The sequence below is a fragment of the Trachypithecus francoisi genome, unplaced genomic scaffold, assembly GCF_009764315.1.
Source record: "Trachypithecus francoisi isolate TF-2019V2 unplaced genomic scaffold, Tfra_2.0 Lachesis_group8, whole genome shotgun sequence".
NCBI lineage: Eukaryota > Metazoa > Chordata > Mammalia > Primates > Cercopithecidae > Trachypithecus > Trachypithecus francoisi.
In genome coordinates, this window is record NW_022681473.1 from 22,563,662 (window position 1) to 22,585,787 (window position 22,126).

The 22,126-nt window shown below is 36.6% G+C and overlaps 1 pseudogene across 1 annotated transcript; it reads right to left on the reverse strand.

The window, feature by feature from the left end:
* Positions 1–309: 309 nt before the first annotated feature.
* On the reverse strand, positions 310–1,347 carry LOC117080539 (annotated as a pseudogene). Its single transcript, XR_004435887.1, has one exon. The product of XR_004435887.1 is annotated as a small ubiquitin-related modifier 2-like (transcript).
* Positions 1,348–22,126: the final 20,779 nt, after the last annotated feature.

Genomic DNA, 22,126 nt, shown 5'->3' on the forward strand with positions numbered 1-22,126 from the left:
AAAAAAAAAAAAAAAAATCGTAAAGACAATTATTAGTTTAGAGGCAAAAAGATCAGGGAACCGTAATGGGAAGGGATTGACTAAGCAACCTGGAGTAATAGGGGGCTATGAGCATAGAGACTGGATTAAAGGAACTAAGAACAGAGTTTCTTTCTTTCTTTATTTTTAATTTTTATTTTTGTAGATACAGGGTTCGGCCATGTTGCCCAGGTCAGTCTTGAACTTCTGAGCTGAAGCGATCCTTCTGCCTCAGCACCCTAAATTGCTGGGATTACAGGTGTGAGCCACCTCACCCAACCAAGAGTGGATTTTTTTTTTTTTTCATTTTAAACAAGAAGTTTATTTAAACAACAAGATGCTTGACTTGAAGGGAAAACTATCTAAGATTCTTTTTTGTTTTAGAGTAATTTATCCCTACTTAAAGACAGATTGCCCTACATGTAACAGCTACGTACAAAAAAGTTATAAAATTGTCCTTGGTTTTACAATGATAAATGAAAAACATTAAAATTCTCCAATTGAACAAGGTATGCAAGGATTTTTATGTTGTGTGTTTTTGTTAAAACAGTGAGAGCAAAATAACTTACTGGAATATAAAGATAAGAGCTGAATGAGCATGCCACTAATGGAGAAAGGGGGTATTTTCACAGAATCAGTATTTTTCCCCATCCCGTCTCCACTTGATGTCAATTAAAACATACCATTGGCTGTTTAGTTAAAAAAAAAATGCAATATGCTTGTGCACATATACCAGTTACTTTATGTACAATAAAGGAATGGGGAAGGGGGAAATGAAAGAATAGAGAAAACTATACGGTAGTAGTCAGGATGTGGTGGAACCAAATTGCAGTTTTCTAATTGAGAATGTAATCTTGGTCTTTAAAGAACAGAGTTCTGGAGTAAAGAAGCAGGTTCCCTTTTCAGTAGACACCTCCCGTCTGATGTTGGAACACATCAATTGTATCTTCATCCTCCATTTCCAACTGTGCAGGTGTGTCTGTTTCATTGATTGGTTGCCCGTCGAATCGGAATCTGATCTGCCTCATTGACAATCCCTGTCGTTCACAATAGGCTTTCATTAGTTTACTAAGTGGTGTATGCCTCTTAATCTTAAACTGCACCACAGAACCCATCCTGCCCCGCCACCTTCAAATTAATATGATCATTGTTCTCAGTCTTGACTCCTTCCTTGGGCTTTTCGTCGGCCATGGCGAGCGCCGGAGTCTCCTCAGCTGCCGCTTCACAAAAGAGGTACCAGGTCCGCACCAAACGAGCACACAAGCAGCACCAGGAGCGGCAGAAGAAGGAGGCGGCAGCGGTGGACGAGGGAGAGGGTGCGCGCACGTCGTGCCCAAGAGCGGATTTTAACTGATGAATTAGGAAGGGAGTTTCGTAGTAAACAGAGAAGAGGATGATGCTATTTGGGACACAGAGAGAAATGGGATTAGTAATTTTGGAAAAAGAGCTGTTTCTGGTGATGACAGATTCTAGGATTTGACTCTGAAAAGGGTGGCTGAGGTATCATGTTGGAGAAGATCATTGGAGTTGAGGACATAGATCAAGTTGGGTCTATTGATGAGTGATGATAAAGGTAGAAAGAAAGTTTTGAAAATGCTAATATCTGATTCAGGAGAGAGAAGAGCAGAGCTATTGAGAATGACAGTACCAGGAAAGGGAAAAATGTTAGCGTCAAATGGCAATAGCTTTCAAGCAGAAGAATTTTTATGAAGGAGTAGGGAAAAGTTTCAGACTCACTTACCAATCCTTTTCTTCTTCTTGACTGCATAAGAAGATCACACTTCTCATTCTCCCTTGCAGTTAGATTGGTTTCGTGGGGCAGATCTGGCCGTTGGCATGCAAAGGAAAGTGATGTCATCAATCTTTTCATAAAGTGCTTAAATAACCAGTGTATTTTACCTTTGGCTTTATTCCCTCCATCTCCCTCAGCTGCTGGATGTTACAGTGAGCTTAAAACTGTGAGATGTAAGGACCATAAGGTGGAAACAGACTGATCTTTGAGTCACTTCTCAGAGTAGAAATGTTCCAACTGTGCTTATTGGACTTGGCAGTGGCGTAAGAATAAGGAGCCTCTCAGCCAGTCGCCATGGCTCACGCCTGTAATCCCAGCACTTCAGGAGGCCGAGGCGGGTGGATCACGAGGTCAGGAGATGGAGACCATCCTGGCTAACACGGTGAAACCCCGTCTCTACTAAAAATACAAAAAAAATTAGCCGGGCGCGGTGGCGGGCGCCTGTAGTCCCAGCTACTCGGGAGGCTGAGGCAGGAGAATGGCGTGAACCCAGGAGGCAGAGCTTGCACTGAGCCGAGATGGCTCTCCAGCCTGGGCAAGAGAGCGAGACTCCGTATCAAAAAAAAAAAAAAAAAAAAAGAATAAGGAGCCTCCCGAAGGAAACAGCCCAGGGCCCACGAACACTAATGGACAAGAGAATCCTCCCAGGGAACCAGAATCATAAACCTAAGTGCAGAGACTTTCACTGTGTCTTCCCAGCAGCATTTCAGAGTTGTACAAGCCAGTAGCTGGGGAGAGTTTTTCATTCTTCACCCTTTCAAATGAGAGTATTTACGGCTAATATCCTATTCCTGATTCACTACTGTATGTGGTATGTGCATTTTTGTGGGTAGGAGGAAGTTAACTATCATTTTAGTCCAGAAGTTACAGGACAAAGATAAGCCATATATAAAGACGGCAGGTCATTCATTGATCCCAGAAATTTATACAGAGACAGTGGCCAAATGGAAACTTTGGATTATTCTCTATACGAAAGGATTGAAAGTTTCACACATTTGGAAGAAAGATTGAGGCAGATATTTGTGGACTAGAAGGCTGAATGGTGGCAGAAAATGGCTAGATCCCATCAATCCTATTTCCTTTTCAAAGGAATGCTAGAAGACTAGATTTTCCTAACTCCTTCAAAATTAGATAGAGGTCATTTGATTAGTAATGGCCAAATAAATTGGAGCAGACATGATATAGGCTATTTCCAGACCTGAATTCTCAAACAACTGAATACATCTTTGCATTTTTTTTATTATACTTTAAGTTCTAGGGTACATGTGCATAACGTGCAGGTTTGTTGCATATGTATACTTGTGCCATGTTGGTGTGCTGCACCCAATCTTTGCAGTTTTGTGGATGGAAAAAAGGAATCCAAAATGATGGAGACATATGATTAAAAAGCAAACAAACAAACAGGATCTAGGAGTCACCACTTATAGGAAAGCTACCAGAAAACCTTTTGACCTTTCACAGCCGAGTATGGCATGAGTGAGAACTAAACTTTATATTGTGTTAAGTCACTGAGAATTTCAATAGTTATTCAGGAGATGTCAGGTTTGACCTTGAGCAGAAGTAAATTGATATAAAAAATTTCTGAAAATATAGGGCACTAGCTTAATAATAGAAAAACAAGAAGGGAAGACATAATAGTGGAAACTTAGAAAAAGGCAACTCATATTATGTTAGAGCAAAATATTTAAAAACCGTCAACCTCTGCTAAGATTTTTGGGGTAGATTACTTGTCTAAACTAGCAAGCCTAGTGGAAAAGATTTGAAAATAATCACATAATTAATATGTGGTTAAAAATTTTTGAGTGTCAAAGTCTAATTCAGCTTTCTGTTTTACCAAAGTGTTTCATGGTGAAGATGCGATAGAGTTTTTAGGGTTAAAATCCCTATTTATGTCAGGAGGACATCAAGTTAACAGTCATTAAACATGAAGAAAATTACAGCTCAAAACTTACAGGGTTATTAGATCATGAACCCATTAGAAAAATGCAAAGCTCAAGTTACTAAGTTTTAAGGAAAAACATGTACAATTGACCAGTAAAATACATTTAAATTGCATATGTCCACTTGTATGCAGATTTTGTTCTGCCTCCACCGCTCCTAAGACAGTTAAACCAACCCCTTCTTTCCCCTTCGCCTCAGCCTACTCAACCTGTAGTCACTGAAGATAAAGACTTTTATGATGATCAATTCCCACATAAGAAATAGTGAATATACTTTCTCTTTCTTATGATTTTCTTAACATGTTCATTTCTCTAGTTTACTTTATTGTAACAATACAATATATAGCATATAAACCATACAAAATACGTATCAATTCTGTTTATGTTACTGATGAAACTTCTGGTTAATAATAGGCTATTCGTTAAGTTTTGGGGGAGACAAAAGTTCTATGTGAATGCAAATGGGTTGAAGCCCCTAACCCCTGCATTGTTCGAGAATAAATTATGTTGCCAGAGAAACCTCAAGACCATACTAAATATCTCTTACGCCAGTCTAGCTATTAAACAACTTCAGTGCTAATCTTTCTACAGTCAAGAGGCAGCCTTTGAAGAAGCCACACTAACAAATGCTTATTTTCAATGTGGCCATGTAGGATAATGGGAAAGAGAACTCTTCCAAAAAGAAGAGCTTAAGGTCATGGGAAGCTACGGACCAATATCTTAAAAGAACAGAGCTAGCTCACAGAATCTCTTTTACCTCCAAGACGAGAAAAAATTGTCAGTGCCTGGCCCACTGGATTTTAAATGGCCCATGATTTTATGTGTTTCCCATTCTCCTCCTACCGTTTTCTTTCTTAATGGGAGTGTCTGATGTGGATATTCTTTTCTCTAATACTGTATTCTGAAATGAAACATACGTTTTATCGATATGACAAAGAGCCACATGTGGACTTGATGTAGAGGACTGACAATCACCTGGAGAGCTTGATTTTGAGCTAGAAACAGTGACCAGATGGCAATTTAGGCTTTCCTTCTTAAAAGGAGAGAATGCGTTCTATGTGCCTGAGAAAGAATAAAATGGATAATTTGTTAACCAGAAGGTTGAGTTGTGGCAAATACCTACCAGTTGCATTTCCTCTTCCTGGAACCCTCAAAAGTCTATATTTCCAAGGCACTATTTTAGTGAGGTTGGTGCCATATGAATGAGCTATGGCTGATGGGATGGATGCAAGGAGAAATGACTTTTTTTTTTTTTTTTTTTTCGCTGAAGTGAGTAAGTAAATGATGTGTCTTCCTCTCAATAGTTTTTTCTCTGTTTGCTGACTGAATGGTGCCAAGATGATCTTAATGCCAAAAGATGGTAGAAAAATCACAAAGAAGTAACCAGTTGGAGGAAAACCACTTCACCTTCTCATTAAACTGCTTTATGAGTAAGAAATAGACTTTTGTGTCACACTAAAACTTCAGAATTTCTTTGTTATCATGGCTTACTCCTACCTTTCCTGATTAAGATGGGGGATTAATGCTCCATGAATGTCAAGGCCTTAGGAGAAGGAAAACAACTCCTACCTCAAACCTAAAATCTGTGGACTTTCAAAGAAGACACAATTATCAGGGAAATTATATCTTCATTTATAATGTTTTCATTAAAGCAAGAACATGAAGTAAAAATGAAAAGGTTGAAGATAAAACTGAGCCTGTTCATGGGCCGGGCGTGGTGGCTCACACCTGTAATCCCAGCACTTCAGGAGGCCGAGGCCGTCGGATCATTAGGTCAGGAGATGGAGACCATCCTGGCTAACAAGGTGAAACCCCGCCTCTACTAAAAATACAAAAAAAATTAGCCAGGTGGTGGGCGCCTGTAGTCCCAGCTACTCGGGAGGGAGGCTGAGGCAGGAGAATGGCGTGAACCTGGGAGGCGGAGCTTGCAGTGAGCTGAGATCATGCCACTGCACTCCAGCCTGAGCGACACAGTGAGACTCTGTCTCAAAAAATAATAAAAATAACGATAATGATAATAAAAAGAGGCTGTTCATGATATTACAGAGTAGTGTTTCAAGATAGAAGAATGACAATTTAGAAAGGTAGGCATTTACTAGTTAGAATCAAGGAAATACAGAGCATCTTCATGATCGCAGCCACACAGATTGGAAGGCCATAGGGGTTCGGGAGGGTTTGCAAAACAGGAATCAAAGGATGTGTAGGCTCAGCCTACAATACTTGATCTAATTAAATAGTGTGAGTACTGGGCCTAATTGCTGGTGGAATTGCGTTACTCCCTCTGGGGTGGATGGTTGACAGCTGCTTATTTTTCAGTGTCCCTGAAACTCAAAATGGTGGCAGTCTCTGCATCGGTGTTGTTTGGGAGTTGCAAAACAGGAATGAAATTGCTGCTCCTAACCCTCCCAGTGTCTGCATCTGGGCTGAGTTCCTTTCCTGAATGTGCAGATGGCCATGATGCACATGTGTATGGAAGGAGGAAGTGCCAGGAAATTAACTGCCCTTGGGAACAATCAGAAGTCTCTATGAGGGACTCTCAGGCTAGCATTTAAATACCCCAGCTCCCTCACCGCTCAGTTGGGATCATTATGAGTTGTTTTGCATCATTTCCCAGTTTATCCACTGGGCTGAGCTCTGGTCACTCACTGCTTATTGAGTAACCATTCCTCCAGGTATCACTTCTCCATTCTTGTGTCTCTGTTCCCTGCACTGCCCAAAGACACCCTTGTGTCATGTCTACACCTAGGCAGATCAAACAAGGAGAAAGAGGCAGGGAGAAGAGGGTGGAGAGAGAGAGAGACAGAGAGAGAGAGAGAGACAGAGAGAGAGAGAGACAGAGAGGAAGGAAGGAAGGAAGGAAGGAAGGAAGGAAGGGAGGGAGGGAGGGAGGGAAGGGAGGGAAGGGAAGGGAAGGGAAGGGAAGGGAAGGGAAGGGAGAGGGAGAAAGATTAGAGGGAGAGGGAGGAGAGAAAGAGAGAGATAAAGAGAACATGCATGCTATATGAGTAATATATATTTATATTTGGTACTTGAAGGATCCTCACTTGTAGTACATTTTGAACTAGCTAAAAGGGTATAATTAGAATGGCTGTCACCCAAAGAAAGAATAAATGTTTGAGATGGTAGATACATCATTTATCCTGATATGATTATTGCTATTGCACATTGTATGCCTGTATCAAAATATCTCATGTACCCCATAAATATATACACCTACCATGTATCCACAAAAATTAAAAAATAAAAATGTCATATATATTTATTCATTTATTTTTCAAGTAACAAAACACTGAATTAGATGCTGTAAGAAACACAAAAGTATACCAGACACTGTAAAACCACTAGAAATGGATGACATATGGGCAACTAAAAATCTACCCAAGAAAACAGCCCTACTTGTAATATCCCAGAAGTGGAAACAAGCCCTACAGAAGAATGAGTAAACATGAAGTACATTCATACAATGAAATATAATACAGTAATGAGACTATGGAAACTAAAAGTACGTGAAGCAATCCGGATGGATTTCCATAAATGTTAATTAGAGCCAAATAAATCAAACATAAAATGGTACATTCATTTGATCCCATTTATATAAAGCTTAAAAACAGGCAATGATGTTACAAATGACTGTAGATTTCCTTGACAGAGTAGGGACTAAAAAGAAACACAAGGTGGCTTTTCGTGTTCTGCGAATTTATCTATTTCATGATGGAGGTGCTAGCTACTTGGGCATGTCAGCATTGTGAATATTATTTACCAAGCCGTACACTTGGGATTTATGTACTTTCTAAATATATGATATTAAGGCATGCCTGTGTATATGGATATAAATCAGACCTATGTGTGTGCTGAGAGAATTAAGGCATATGAACACATACCTTTAATTTCATGGTGAAAATATTGGCCGGGCGCAGTGGCTCATGCCTGCAATCCCAGCACTTTGGGAGGCCAAGGCAGGTGGATCATGAGGTCAAGAGATCAAGACCATCCTGGCCAACATGGTGAAACCTTGTCTCTACTAAAAAAACAAAACCTAGCTGGGTGTGGTGGCGCATGCCTGTAGTCCCAGCTACTTGGGAGACTGAGGCAGGAGAATATCTTAAACCCAGGAGGCAGAGGTTGCAGTGAGCCAAAATTGCACCACTGCCCTCCAGCTTGATGAGAGAGCAAGACTGTGTCTCAAAAAAGTAAATAAATAAATAAAAATAAATAAATACGAAAATAAACAAATAATATATTAAGACCCATAATACAGGTAAAGAATTCTGAATTAAAGATGAGTGAGAACTGCTATTCTCCATGGAAAGAATCAGAGATGCTTAATAGAAGTAATGAATACATTCTAAAATCTGCCTGAAAGGATAAGTGGGGGCTTACCTGAGTGTGAAGAATGGAACAGCCTAGGTGGAATAGCAGCGAGGAGAAATGTGCTGGCATGTTCCACAAAGTTCCCATGTCCTAGGTCCTGAGAATTCTGGAAGATAAGCTAGGAGAGAAGTTGTTTATGGATGTTGGGGGACTTCCAACATTAGGCTAAAGAGTTTGGATACTTTTGATAGAGCGCCAGTGATTTTCTGCACAGTTGACATGATCAAAACCATATGTAGAATGTGAAGGCAATAAGATATAGAACAGGTTGGTGTGAGGGAATACTGGATGAAGGATGTCAGAAAGGACATATGGAAAGTGTGCCATTCAGTATACTTGACAGCTGGTTTTCATGACAACAGGGAACCAAAATTGAACCTGTATTTTTATGGTTGAATGATGGGGCCTGGAGACAAGAAAATGATGTGACTCCATTTAGGGAAGGTTGAGTTTGAGTACTCAGCATGTTCTTAATAGATTCAGCAGTACTTTGTAAACACAGGACAGGAACTCATGAGAAAGGACTATCGATTTGGATTTGGGAGTCACCTGCAAAGACATGAGTAGCGTGATCAAAGATCAAAGTAAAGAAAAAGAAAACTATCATGGTGCTGCCTCATAAGCTTGCATTTTATAAAGGATCAAGGACAAATTACTGGAAATATAACTAAGAGTACAACACTAGCAACAGCAATAAAACTGTAAATTTATTTTGCTGTTGGGGGTGGGTGGTAGATTTTGTCCTGTCAATCAGTACATCTCCAATCCCTTCATAGTTCCTGAAACATAGTAGGCCATTGATAAATAGGTTTTTAAAACAAATTAATTATATCCACACAATGCTTGACCATTTTTAAGTTTCATTATCAGTATTCTTAGCATCTCAACAACTTTTTCATTTATGCCATAAGAATACTATTTAACATCTTACATTTGTATACTTACAAAGATTTTTCTTTTGTATATAGCAAGAGGGAATCATATTTTCATCACATACTTTCCTGCAGTTAATGAACAATCTCCTCCCATGTATCCTGTCTAGTATAAAGCTGATCCCTTCAGAGTAGTCTTCACAAGGGAAACCTTGAGAGAGAAGGAGAAGGAGGCATACATAGCTGGCATCACTTCAAAGAGTGCATGTTTGGTCATGATGCAGAAAGACGTCTGTTAAAAATCAGTGCCAGAATGCAGTTTGCACTTCCATGGTTGTGGTTCCTGCATGGTGTTACAGTACAGTGTCCTTGGAAAAATAGCTGTAATTATATGAACTTTATAGGGAAATTGTGAGAGGTCAATAGGGTGATGCCTATAAATACAGAATGCAAATTGCGAGCACCCAGGAGCGGTGATACAAATACTAGTTTTCTCATCACCATTAGCAAGTTCTTCAGTCACCTGGGTGGCAGCAGTAAAATCTTTCTAAAAATATTCCAGGGAAATCCCTTAATGGAGAAACATAAAGTTCCCTCCAACCTACAGACATGGGGCCCTAATTGGATCATAGCTTTAGTGTTAAAAGTTCTCAACCTTCCTTGCATTGGTAATAGGCAGGGTGCAGCTCTTTACACCTGCGGCTTGTTAGGATCTCAATAATAGGCATGTTTCCTGAGCAGAAGGCTGTTCTCTTAAATGCCAAACCCACAAGAAGAGTTTTAATAGTATGCATCTGATAATCTGATGACAAACATATTTACAATAAACACCAGTCATATTCCAAAACCTTATTAGAAATATTATAGCAATCTTGTTCTATTCTATTTGTAAGCCATTGGAATGAGTTTTACATACTTAACCTGACAGTCTTCTTGCATTACAACACATAAATTGAGTAAATATCATGAGACTCTTCTAATTTTCACATTCATCTAGTCAAACTAAAATGTTATGAAGAAGACACAACTTTGGTGTTATGAATTATGCTTATATCTCCTGTTTATCCTTTTGCATTCTCTTCACCATCACTGAAGATGGTTTGCTTTTCACTGAAGAAGATTGTTCTCCCTCTGGACTACTGCTTGTTCTGCGTGGCTGTCATCTACCCTAACCAGCAAAGATACAGATAGATGAAAGATAGATGGATACATGTGATATGTAATATATGCAAAAATACTACTTTTTAGTTTTTAATTTGCCAAACAAAAACATAAAATCTATTCTTAGATACATTAAGTTTTTGTAGTATATTATTTGCAAAGCAATCTCTGAAATGTATAGGACACATATTATTCACATTTGACCAGTAAAAAGCTGAGGTTTAGCGACTTTAAGTGTTTTGGTGAAGATCACATAGTTAGTCGTCGTATCAGTTGGAATGTTTTTGTTGCCAGCAAAACAAATCTACCTAAATGAAAAAAACTGAATTTGTTAGACAGTCTTAGAGATGTATTATGAAAGAAATGATAGAAAATTTGAAGATTCAAGCTCATAAAATAATTTAGAATGTCTCAGTCTCGTACTCAACCCAAGAGCACGCCTGAAGCGAATGATTTCTTACTGTTATAAGTCTGCTTTGTTTATCTCTCAAGATCCAAATTCAATGGAGAAGGATCTTGTTGGTCTTGTTGGGTGATATATCTGCTTTTTCCACAGATGTGTTCTTGACACATTGATTATAGTCCCACCAGACCGTGTCAAATGAGAGAAAGAGAATCCTTCCAAGGGGTAGAGTTGATCCTGGGTGGTCACAAAGCCACAAGTGGTCCTATAGGTCTATGTCCCAGATTTGCTGTTCTCAATTCCAATACCTTTGCTGTGATAGGAATAGATTTTTGCCCCCTGCAGTCAGCATTTATAATAGCAACAGACATACTAACAGCCAGTTGAAACATTCTGGAATGTGAGCTACAGAGTTAGAACCGTTTTAGAATTATGTTAGAATGCATACATCCTGCTTTCTCAGTCAGCTTCACTGCCAATTCCTGACTACTTTTTCATGCTTGTGAGGATCAATCAAATTGCTTTGGGTGGTTCCACTCTAGATGGAATAAAATATAAGATAATTGGTAAAAGTAATAATACCAATGTCACTGCTAAGGATAATTTATACATAAATAATATGCTGTATTCTAACGAGGTAGTATTTTCTCCAGGTTTAATTAGCTCGGAATGTGAGTTATAACCTCTTTGTGAAGGAGGAAATCAATTAAATTCTTTGCAGAAGGAGAAAAAACAGTCTGAAAATTTTCAACACAAATAGGTAATAATTTTTCCATATTAATTAAAGCCAATTCTCATTATCTAAACATAAATCATGGTTACTACTCTTGATTTCTGTAATGAGAGGACAAGGCAAATGTAAAGAGGAAAAGCATAAAAGAAAACTGAAAAGGATAAGGAAATATGGAAGATTCAATAAATTTTAAGTTTCTGGCAGGGATCTCTATAGCACATTATCTATTTCATCATAACTGCCAATAAACAAGTTTTGTAATCCAAGACAGATAAATTGTTAATACACACATTACTCTGAAGCTACCTAAATTATTTTACTCTGTAATTTATTAAATAGAAAGTTTGTTTCTTCCAAGGATTGGTGGTCAGAGTAGATATACTGAATTTATTTATTGAGTACTCATCTACTTGCCTAGACCCATAGATTATAATAGAATAGTAAAACAACATGCTTTGAAGTAACATGTTTGGGTTCATATTTGGTCCGTGACACATATAAGCTTGGGGAATTTTTGTAACCTCTGAACCCTAATGAAATCCTCTGTAAAGTTGTGATAATAATTCCTTTCTCATAGGCTTATTGAAATAAAAGAACTATGTGAAATTTCTCATGCATATTGGGCGATTGTGAACATTTGTGCAAACGTGCTTATGGTATCATAGGGAAAACAAAGGTTTTTAAGGGCATAGCATTAATTTAAGTTCTAACTGGAAAGTAAAATAACACAAAGAATTGATCAAGCCAGCTTCACAAAAAATTCAAAACCTTATTTAATGTAAAGCCTCACTAACAATTTTAAGACCAGAAGTCATCATAAGGTGCAGGGAAAACAGAAAATCTGGGGCCATCAACATGGTTTCCAAGGTTCTTGTTTGCTTCTTCAGAGACACTGGAACCGAGAGAAACACGAGATTCTTAAGCACTGTGTGTGGTTTGATCACTGACCTAGAGGAGATTTATCTCAGACATGAAACATTTCCATGTTATGCCCAGGTAAATAGCTTACATGACACTTTCTCAGAAAACATGTCTCATAATCAACAAATTCCAGATTTTTTTTACAAGTAATCTTTTTGAAAGCATCCATAGGTAAGGGTCCTTCTGTTAGCATATGCCATTGGTGCGTTTGTCAAAAGGACTCTCGTTAGAGGCTAGACAAGTCAATGGTGACTACCTTCTTTCTTTTGGAGAGGGGTGATGGCAGACCTGCTTCTTAACCCTTTATTTTCTCAAAGGCATTAGACAATAAAATATGACAATTAAAAGGAGTGTAAATGTATACATGTTAAGTATAATCTAACTCTACACCTTTTAACTTACTTCTTGCAACTTTATTCTCAAACCCATATTGGTAACGGTAAACACAGACTGCTCTCAAAACACATAATGTACTCATCATTGTATCCTGGTTCCCAGAACAGGGCCTGACACATATTGGATGATGAATTAATGATCTCTTTTTTATTGAGACAGAGTCTTGCTCTGTCACCCAGGATGGAGTGCAGTGGCATGATCTTGGCTCACTGCAGCCTCAACCTCCTGGACTAAAGTGATCTTCTCACCTCAGCCTCTCAAGTAGCTGGGACTACAGGCACACACCACCATGTCTGGATAATTTTTCAATTTCTTGTAGAGAGAGAGTCTCACTATGTTGCTCAGACTGCTCTCAAATTCCTGGGGTCAAGTGAGCCTCCTGCCTCAGGCCCCCAAAGTACTGGGATTACAGATCTGAGCCACCATGCCCAGCCTTATTTATTTATTTATATTAATTTCAATTTTTATTATAAAGGGTACATACACAGGTTTGTTACAGGGGTAAATTGTGTGATGCTGAGGCTTGCAGTCCCAACACTCAGGGAGTAAGCACAGTACCCAACAGGTGTTTCTTCACCCATGTACCCTACTCTCCCTCACCTGCCTAGTGGTCCCCAGTATCTATTGTTTCCATCTTTACGTTCATGTGTATTCAATGTTTAGCTACCACTTGTAAGTGAGAACATGTGGTATCTGGCATTAGGCTGCTTAAGGTAATGGCCTCCAGCTTTATCCATGTTACTGCAAAGGACAAGACTTCATTCTGTTCTATGAATGCATAGTATTCCATAGTGTATATGTACCATAGTTTCTTTATCCAATCCATTGTTGATGAGCACCTAGGTTGATTACACATCTTTGCTGTTGTGAATAATGTTGCAATGAACATAGAGGTACAAATGTCTTTTTGATAGACTGAATTATTTTTCTTTGTGTATACATCCAGTAGCGGAACTGATGGATCAAATGGTAGTTCTATTTGAAGTTATTTGAGAAATCTCCAAACTGCTTTTCACGGTGGCTGAACTATTTTGCATTCCTACCAACAAGTTATTATAAGCATTCCCCTTTCTCCATAGACTCGCTGACATCTGTTGTTTTTTGACTTTTTAATAATCACCATTCTGACTGATGTGAGATAATATCTCACTGTGGTTTAGAGTTGCATTTCTCTGCTGATTAGTAATGCAGGGCACCTTTTCATATATGTTGCCTGCTTACATGTCTTCTTTAGAGAAATGCCTATTCATGTTCTTTACTTATTTTTAATTGAATTTTTTTGTTTGTTTTTTGCTTGTTGATTTAGTTGTAAGTTCCACGTAGGTTCTGGATATTAGACCTTTGTCAAATGAATAGTTCGATAATTTTTTTTTTCCCATTGTGTAAGGTGTCTGTTTACTCTGTTTCTTTTTCTTTTTCTTTTTCTTTTTTTTTTTGAGGCGGAGTCTCGCTCTGTCGCCCATACTGGAGTGCAGTGGCCGGATCTCAGCTCACTGCAAGCTACACCTCCCGGGTTTACGCCATTCTCCTGCCTCAGCCTCCCACTCTGTTTCTTTTTCTATGCAGAGGCTTTTTAGGTTAAGTCTCATTGTAAATTTTTGTTTTGGTTGGAACTGCTATTAGGGATTTAGTCATAAATTATTTGCCAAGGCCTATGTCAAGAAGGGTGTTTCTAGATTTTCCTCTAGGATTTCTACAGTTTGACGTCTTACATTTAAATATTTAATCCATCTTGAGTTAATTTTCATATATCGGGAGAAATAGGGGTCCAGTTTCATCTTCTGCATATGGCTAGCCAGTTATTGCAGCACAATTTATTGAGCAGGGAGTCCTTTCCCCTTTGCTTATTTTTGTTGGTTTTCTAAAAAATCAGATGGTCGTGGGTGTGGGTTTATTTCTGGGCTCTCTATTTTGTTCCACTAGTCTATGTGTCTGTTTTTGTGCCAGGACCATGCTATTTTGATTACTGTAGCCTTATAGTATAGTTTGAAGGTTGGATAATATGACACCTACAGCTCTGTCCTTTTTTCTTAGGATTGCTTTGGCTATTTTAGCTCTTTTTTGGTTCCAAATGAATTCAATATAGTTTTATTTTTAATTCTGTGAAACATGATTCTATAGATAGAAAACCCTAAAAACTCTTCCAAGAAGGTCCTAGAACTGAAAAATGAATTCAGGAGAGTTTTGGGATATAAAATCAATGTACAAAAATTAGTAAAATTTTTATACGCAAATAGTGTTCTAGCTGAAAACCAAATCAAGAACATAATCCCATTTACAATAGCTACAAAGAAAATGAAATACCAAGAAATTCATCTAACCAAGGAAGGGAAAGATGTCTACAAGGAAAAGTACAAAACACTGCAAAAGATACCAGAGACAACACAAATAAATGGAAAAATATTCCCTGTTCATGGATTGGAAGAATCAATATAGTTAAAATGGCTATACTGCCCAAAGCAATTTATAGATGTAAAGCTATTCTTCTCAAAATATCAATGAATCAATTAATTAATATTACTTTCAGGAGACTTTTAGGTGCTTAAACATAATAGACTGTGCTTTCTATCTAAAGCATTTAGCAGTAGCCAACACATAGTAGTTGTTCAATATAAGTTTGTTGATACAAATTAAAGAACTGCATATGTCACAGTCACTAGCGACTTCTTATGGATATTGGGAAGTGCAAAAAGGGTGGATTTTGCATGCTTACATTGAAATCTCAATGCATTTTATTGAACACCAGAGTATACTAAAGAAAGTTAAACTTTTAGAAACATATGTGAGACTTCTGTGCATATTGATATTTGGAAATGTGAGCTATCAGCAAGGTTGCCATTTCTTATTTATTTACTTAACTCATCAGAAACAACAATAAAAACATCTTCAGTAAAAGCCATTTGCCTAACCTGTACATACCCAAAAGGTTTGTATTAGTTTCCTAGGGTTGCTGCAGCCAAGTACCTCATACTGGGTCTCTTGAAACAATAGAAATTTACTCTTATAATTCTGGATGCTGACTATCCAAAATCAGTGTGTTGGCAGGGCTATGCACCCTCTGAAGTTTCTAGAAGAGCACATTCCTTGTGTTTTCTGGCTTCTGCTGGTGCCATGTGTTCCTTAGCTTGAAGTAGATTGACTCCAGTCTCTCCAGATTAGATCATGATATGACTGCTGTCTTCCTGTGTGTCTCTGTATCATCTCCCTACGCTGTGAGTTTTTCTCTGAGTCCAAATTCCCTCTTTTTATAAGGACACGAGTTAAGTGGCATATGGGCCCACCTTAATGACCTCATCTTAACTTGATTATATGTGAAAACATCCTATTTCCAAATTAAGTCATATTCATAGGTACTGGGGGCTAGGGATTTGACATCTTTATCTGGGGCACAATTCAACTCATAACAAGGATTGTATTTGTGTGTGTGTGTGAATATAATATATATTATATTATATAAAAATTATATACTACATATTCTCAATATATAATGTAAATATAAATTATATATTAAATATAATGTATATTATATTATGAAAGAAAAAAATGACACTCGAAGACATGAAAGCTTCTGCAACTGATAGTTTCAGTTCCAGATAATAAAATATATATTTTATATATATTTATATATATATATAAATTCCAACTTTCCCATTTGACTTTGGATACTCTATCCTGACAACTTGAATTATTCCAAGACAATTCTGATAAAAATCTGTTCCTTTTTGTTCTATACAAAGTAATGGGTTCTAAATCAACATGTACCTTTATTTGGCTAGAGTACATATTAAGCCTTGAATAATCAGGCCTCAGAACTTTACATTAACCTCAGATTTTTTTAATCCAACAATATTCCCTAATTCTTTTTTCTTTATTTATCATTACTTCAGTGCCTGTATTTTTCATAAACTATAAGTAATTTAATAGATCAAAGAACCAATAGATTAGGTAGCTTAATGAGGGTAGTTTTTAACCAATGAAAGAACATGCATTTGAAAAGCTAGATTTTGATTTTCAATTAAGGCCTTATCTGAGTAATAGGAACAATAAAAATATGTGACCTTATTCTGGTTTTAATTCTTACATTTAAAGATCTTGGAAGTCATCACCCCCCCTTCTTCCAACAAGAAAAACCGAAACAAATTGAAAATCAATGACTTTTATTAAAGGCATCAGTGATTTCAAGTAATAGGGCACACTATCCCCTTAAGTGTAGAAAGACAGTCAAATTTAGCAAATCACAGCTGGGATTCACCTACCTGGAGCAGAAGCTGCTGGAGCCATTAACTGATAGGGATACTAGTTTATTTCATTATCCAGTAGAAAGACTGAAATGGTAACTTGACTAGTTTTTGGAGGATCAAAATGAAATATTTTGACAGTGAGAAATTCCTTGAAACCCAGTGTTAGGGAAGTCTCACGTTTTCATGGATTTTACCTCCAAGATTAGTAGTACCAGGCTCTTGCAGTAAAGATCATGGATTGAAGGGGACCAGGGGGGCGGGGAAGGGGGAGAGTAATAACCATTTTGAGATATCCCCAAAACTTCTCCTATTAAAAAATGCCTAGTCAACAACAACAACAAAATGACTTTAAGAGAACCTGATCTGATATGGGGGAAGGGCATATAGCCAACTTGAGTAGCCCCAGTTTTTTGTCTCATCTAACAAAAGAAAAAACTGCTGAAAAACACTTTTGAAGGTCACTGGTCAGGAACTCAGTCTACTAAAAGCCTGAGACTTAATTATAAGATTATAGAACACTTCTCCATCTTCATACTTTATAACCACAGCAACAGAGTGTCATTACAACAACAGCGTATTAAAAAAGAAAGAGCTGTAATGTACAGACTATTTCAAAAGCATTCTTAGGGAACTCCAAAGATAACAATCAAGAAAGAAAGAAAAATAAATGACACTCGAAGGAACCAAAGCTTCTGGAACTGACAGCTTCAGCAAACATTAAACACAGCCCAGCACTTAGTTAAATGAACGTAAAACCTCACACTATAGGAATACTTACATCAATTTCTATTACACAACATATTATGTCTTTCAACAAAAAATTACAAGGTATGACAAAAGGCAGGAAAAGACAGCCTAAAGAAACACAGTAAGCATCAGAACCAGACTAATATATAACACATATTTTTCTATTATCCTATAGGGATTTAAAAATAACTATGATTAATATGTTAAGGAATCTATTGGAAGAGTGGACAATATTGAAGGACAGATGAGTAATACATGCAGAGAGAAGGAAACTGAGAATCAAAAGAAAATGCTAGAAAAAAATGTGCTTCAACAGAATTGGAGAGTGCCTTTGAATAAATTTTCTGTAGACTAGACACAGCCAAGAAAAGAATCAATGAGTTTGAACATGTCAATAGAAACTTTCCAAACTAAAATGCAGAGAGAAGAAAAAGAATGTAAAAAAATAGAACATAATATCCAAAAACTGTGGGACAATCATGAAATGTGTAACATATGCATAATTTAAATACCTGAAAAGGAAAAATAAGAGAAAGAAACCAAAGAAATATTTGAGATAGTAATAGCCAAGACTTTTTCAAAGTCAATGATGGACAACTAATTACAGATGCAGGAAGCTCAGGGAGCACTGATCAGCGTAAATACCAAAAATCTAGGCATGATATATTCAAACTGCAGAAGACCAAAGATAAAGACAAAATCATGAAACAAGCCAGAGAGAGAGAAAAAAAAAATGAACAAAGAACCAAAACTTTATACCTACAGATTAAGGCTAACAGTTATACCAGACACTGTGCAAGCAAGAATAGTTGAGAGAAATATTTAAAGTGATGAAAGAAAATTACCACCAAACTAGAATTCAATGTCAAGTAAAAATTAGATGGATGGTGGTGATGGTTGTACAGTGCGAATGTACTTAATACCACTAAACTATATACTTAAAATAGTTACGATAATAAATTATATGTTATGTGCATTTTACCGCAATAAAAACAAAAAGAAAAAGAAAAAGATGCACATTTCCAATATCAGAAATTAAAGAAGTATCATTAAAATTGGTATCAGAAACATCAAAAGGAGAATTTAAAAATATTTTTTCAATAAGTATATACTGATAAATATGAGAACTTAGATGAATGAATCAATTCCTTAGAAGACACAAACTCCCACTTCATAGAAGGAGATATAATCTGAATAGAATTTTATCTATTAAGGCAATTAAATTAATATTTAATAAACTTCCATAAAAGACAGAAACAGGTTTAGGTGATTTCACTTTTGAATTCTACCAGAAATTAAGAAGACAAAACAAATTTTTGCAGTCTTTTCTAGAAAATAAAGTTAGAAGGACTATTTCTTAATTCATTCTATAAGAACAGAATAACCCTAATACTAAAACTGAATTAAGGTGTTATGAGAAAGGAAAACTGTAAAACAATAACTTTTATGATCATAGATGCAAAAATCCTCAGGAAAGTAACAGCAAATAAATCTAGCAATGTATAAAATTATGTACCATGAAAAAGTGGGATTTATTTCAGATGTTATGGACTGAATATTTGTGTTCCCCAAAAATTCATATGTTGAACCCCTAAACTCTAATGTCATGATATCTGGAGATGGGGTATCTGGAAAATAATTAGGGTTAGATTAGGTTATGAGGGTGGGGCTCTTATAATGCGATTAGTGGCCTGATAGGAAGAGGAAGGAAGAAATACTTCTCTCTCTTGGTATCTCTCTCTCTCTCTCTCTCTCCGTGAATGCAACCAATGAGAGACGATGTCAGGACATAATGAGACGTCACTCATCTGCAAATCAGGAAAAGAGCCCTCACCAGCAACTGAACTGGCTAGCATCTTGCTCTTGGACTCTGCAGACTCCAAAACTGCGAGAAATAAATTTCTGTTGCTTAAGATATTCAGTCTATGATATTTTGTTATGGCATCCTAAGCTGAGTAATGCACCACATATGCAATGTTGGCTTAATGTTGGAAAAACTGATTAGTGTAATACACTGTACTGACGAGGCTAAAGAAGAAAAATCATGCAAATATATTAATTGGTGTAGAAAAAACACTTGACAAAATCTGATACATGTTCATAAAAATTCTCAGAAAACAAGAAATACATGGGAACTTATCCAACTTGATAAAGAACATCTGAAAAAACTCTACAGCTGATATCATACTTAATTGTAAGTAACAGGAATACTTGCTATGATCAGCAACCAGTAAAGATGTGCCCTGTAACAACTTTTATTCAACATTATAATGGAAGTGTTAACTAGTGCAACAAGAAAGAAGAGGAAATTAAAAGGATGTAGATTAAGAAAAAATAAAACTAACTTTGTAGATGACATGATTGTTTATATAGAAATTCTGACAGAATTTTAAAAATCTTAGAAATATTAAGCAGTAATAATAATGTCACAGAATACAAAATTAATATATCACATTCAATTGATTTTTGTATACCAGCAATACAAAAAAATGGAAATTATAATTAAAAAAGAAATACCATTTATAATAATGCCAAAATAATAAAATACTTGGGTATAAAGCTATAAAAATAGGTACAGGATTCCTATGACAAAAACTCTCTGATGAAAGATATAAAAAATGGTATCAGTAAATGTAGAGGATTTTATGCACATGGATTGAAATATAATCAATGTTAAGATTTCAAAGTTTGGCCAGGTGCAGTGGCTCATTCCTATAACCCCAGAACCTTGGGAAGCCAAGGTAGGTGGATCACTTGAGGCCAGAAGTTTGAGACCAACCTGAGCAACATTGTGAAACCCCATCTCTACTAAAAATACAAAAATTATCTGGGAGTGGTGGTGCATGCCTGTAATCCCAGCTACTTGGGAAGCTGAGACATGAGAATCACTTGAACCCAGGAGGCAGAGGTTGCAGTGAAGCGAAATTGTGCCACTGCACTCCAGCCTGGGCGACAGAGCAAGACTCTGTCTCAAAAATAAAAATATTTCAAATCTTGCACCTTGATCTGTATATTCAATGCAATCCCTGTCAATATTTTAGCAAGCTATTTTGTGGATATCAACCGACTGATTCTAAAATTTATTTTGAAAGCCAAGCCTCAGAATGGCCAACTAAATACTAAAGAAGAAATTGGAGGACTGATGATAGCCAAATTCTAGACTTACTATTAAAGATATAGTCATTAAGCCAACATAGCATTAGCAAAAGAAAACAAAACAAAAACAAACAAACAAAAAACACCATATTTAAAAAAAAAACAGAATAGAGAGGCTAGAAATTAACCCATGCAAAAATAGCCAATTGATCTTTGACAAAGAAACCAAAGCAATTCTTGAAGAAAGGATCCTTTTTTCAGCAAATGGTGATGTAACAATTGGATGTCCATATGTAAAAGGATGAATGTAGAAAGAGAACTTATATTTTTCATAAATATGAACTTAAACCAAATTGGATCATAGACTTAAATATATAATACAAAACTGTAAAATGTCTAGGAGAAAACTAAAGAGAAAATCTAGATGACTTTAGACTTGGATTTGTTACAACATCAAAAGTACAATCTATGAAAAAAATTATAACTTGAAGTTTATTAATATTAATACTTTTGCCCTGTAAAAAAGGCTGTTAAGATAATGAAAAGCAAACCACAGACTTGGAGAAATTATTTGGAAAACACATATCTGATATAGGATTTGTGTTAAACATATACGAAGAAGTCTTAAAACTCAAGAATAATAAAATAATGCAATTTAAAAAATGAGCAAAAGATCTGAATAGACACCTCTCAAAAGAAGATATACAGTGGCAAATAAGCATATGAAACTATGTTCAACATCATAATTCATTTGAGAATTTCCAATTAAAATAAAAAGGAGATACCACTATACATTTATTAGAATCACTAAAATCCTAAACAGGGGAAGCACCAAATATGCACCAGGATGTGGAGAAACAGAAACTCATTTAGTGCTGGTGGCAATGCAAGAAGATACAACCACAGTAAGACAACTATGCACAATGGTTAGGCAGTTCCTTGCAACGCTAAATATAGTCTTATCATATGTCCTAGTAGTTTTGCTCCTAGGTATTCTAAGTGAAAAATGTATCTACACACACACACACACACACAAAACACTGCATGTGATTGTTTGTTGCAACTTTTATGTAATTGCCTAAAACTAGAAGCAACCAAGAAGTTTTTCAATGGGTAAATAGATTAACACACTGTAGCATGTCCATATGATGAAATATTATTCAACAATAAAAATAAATGAGCTACCAAGCCTAAAAGACATGGAGAAAGCTCAAAGCACATCTCTACTTGAATGAAACAAATTTGAAAAGGCTACATATTGTATGATTTCAATTATATGACATCCTGAAAAAGGCAAAACTTTGGGTACAGTAAGAAGATCAGAGTTTCAGAGTCCAGGACAAGGGATGAGTAGGTAAAGAACAGAGAGCTTTTGGGTGGTGAAACTATACTTTGTTATACTGTCACATATGTATCATATGTGACAGTGAGTACT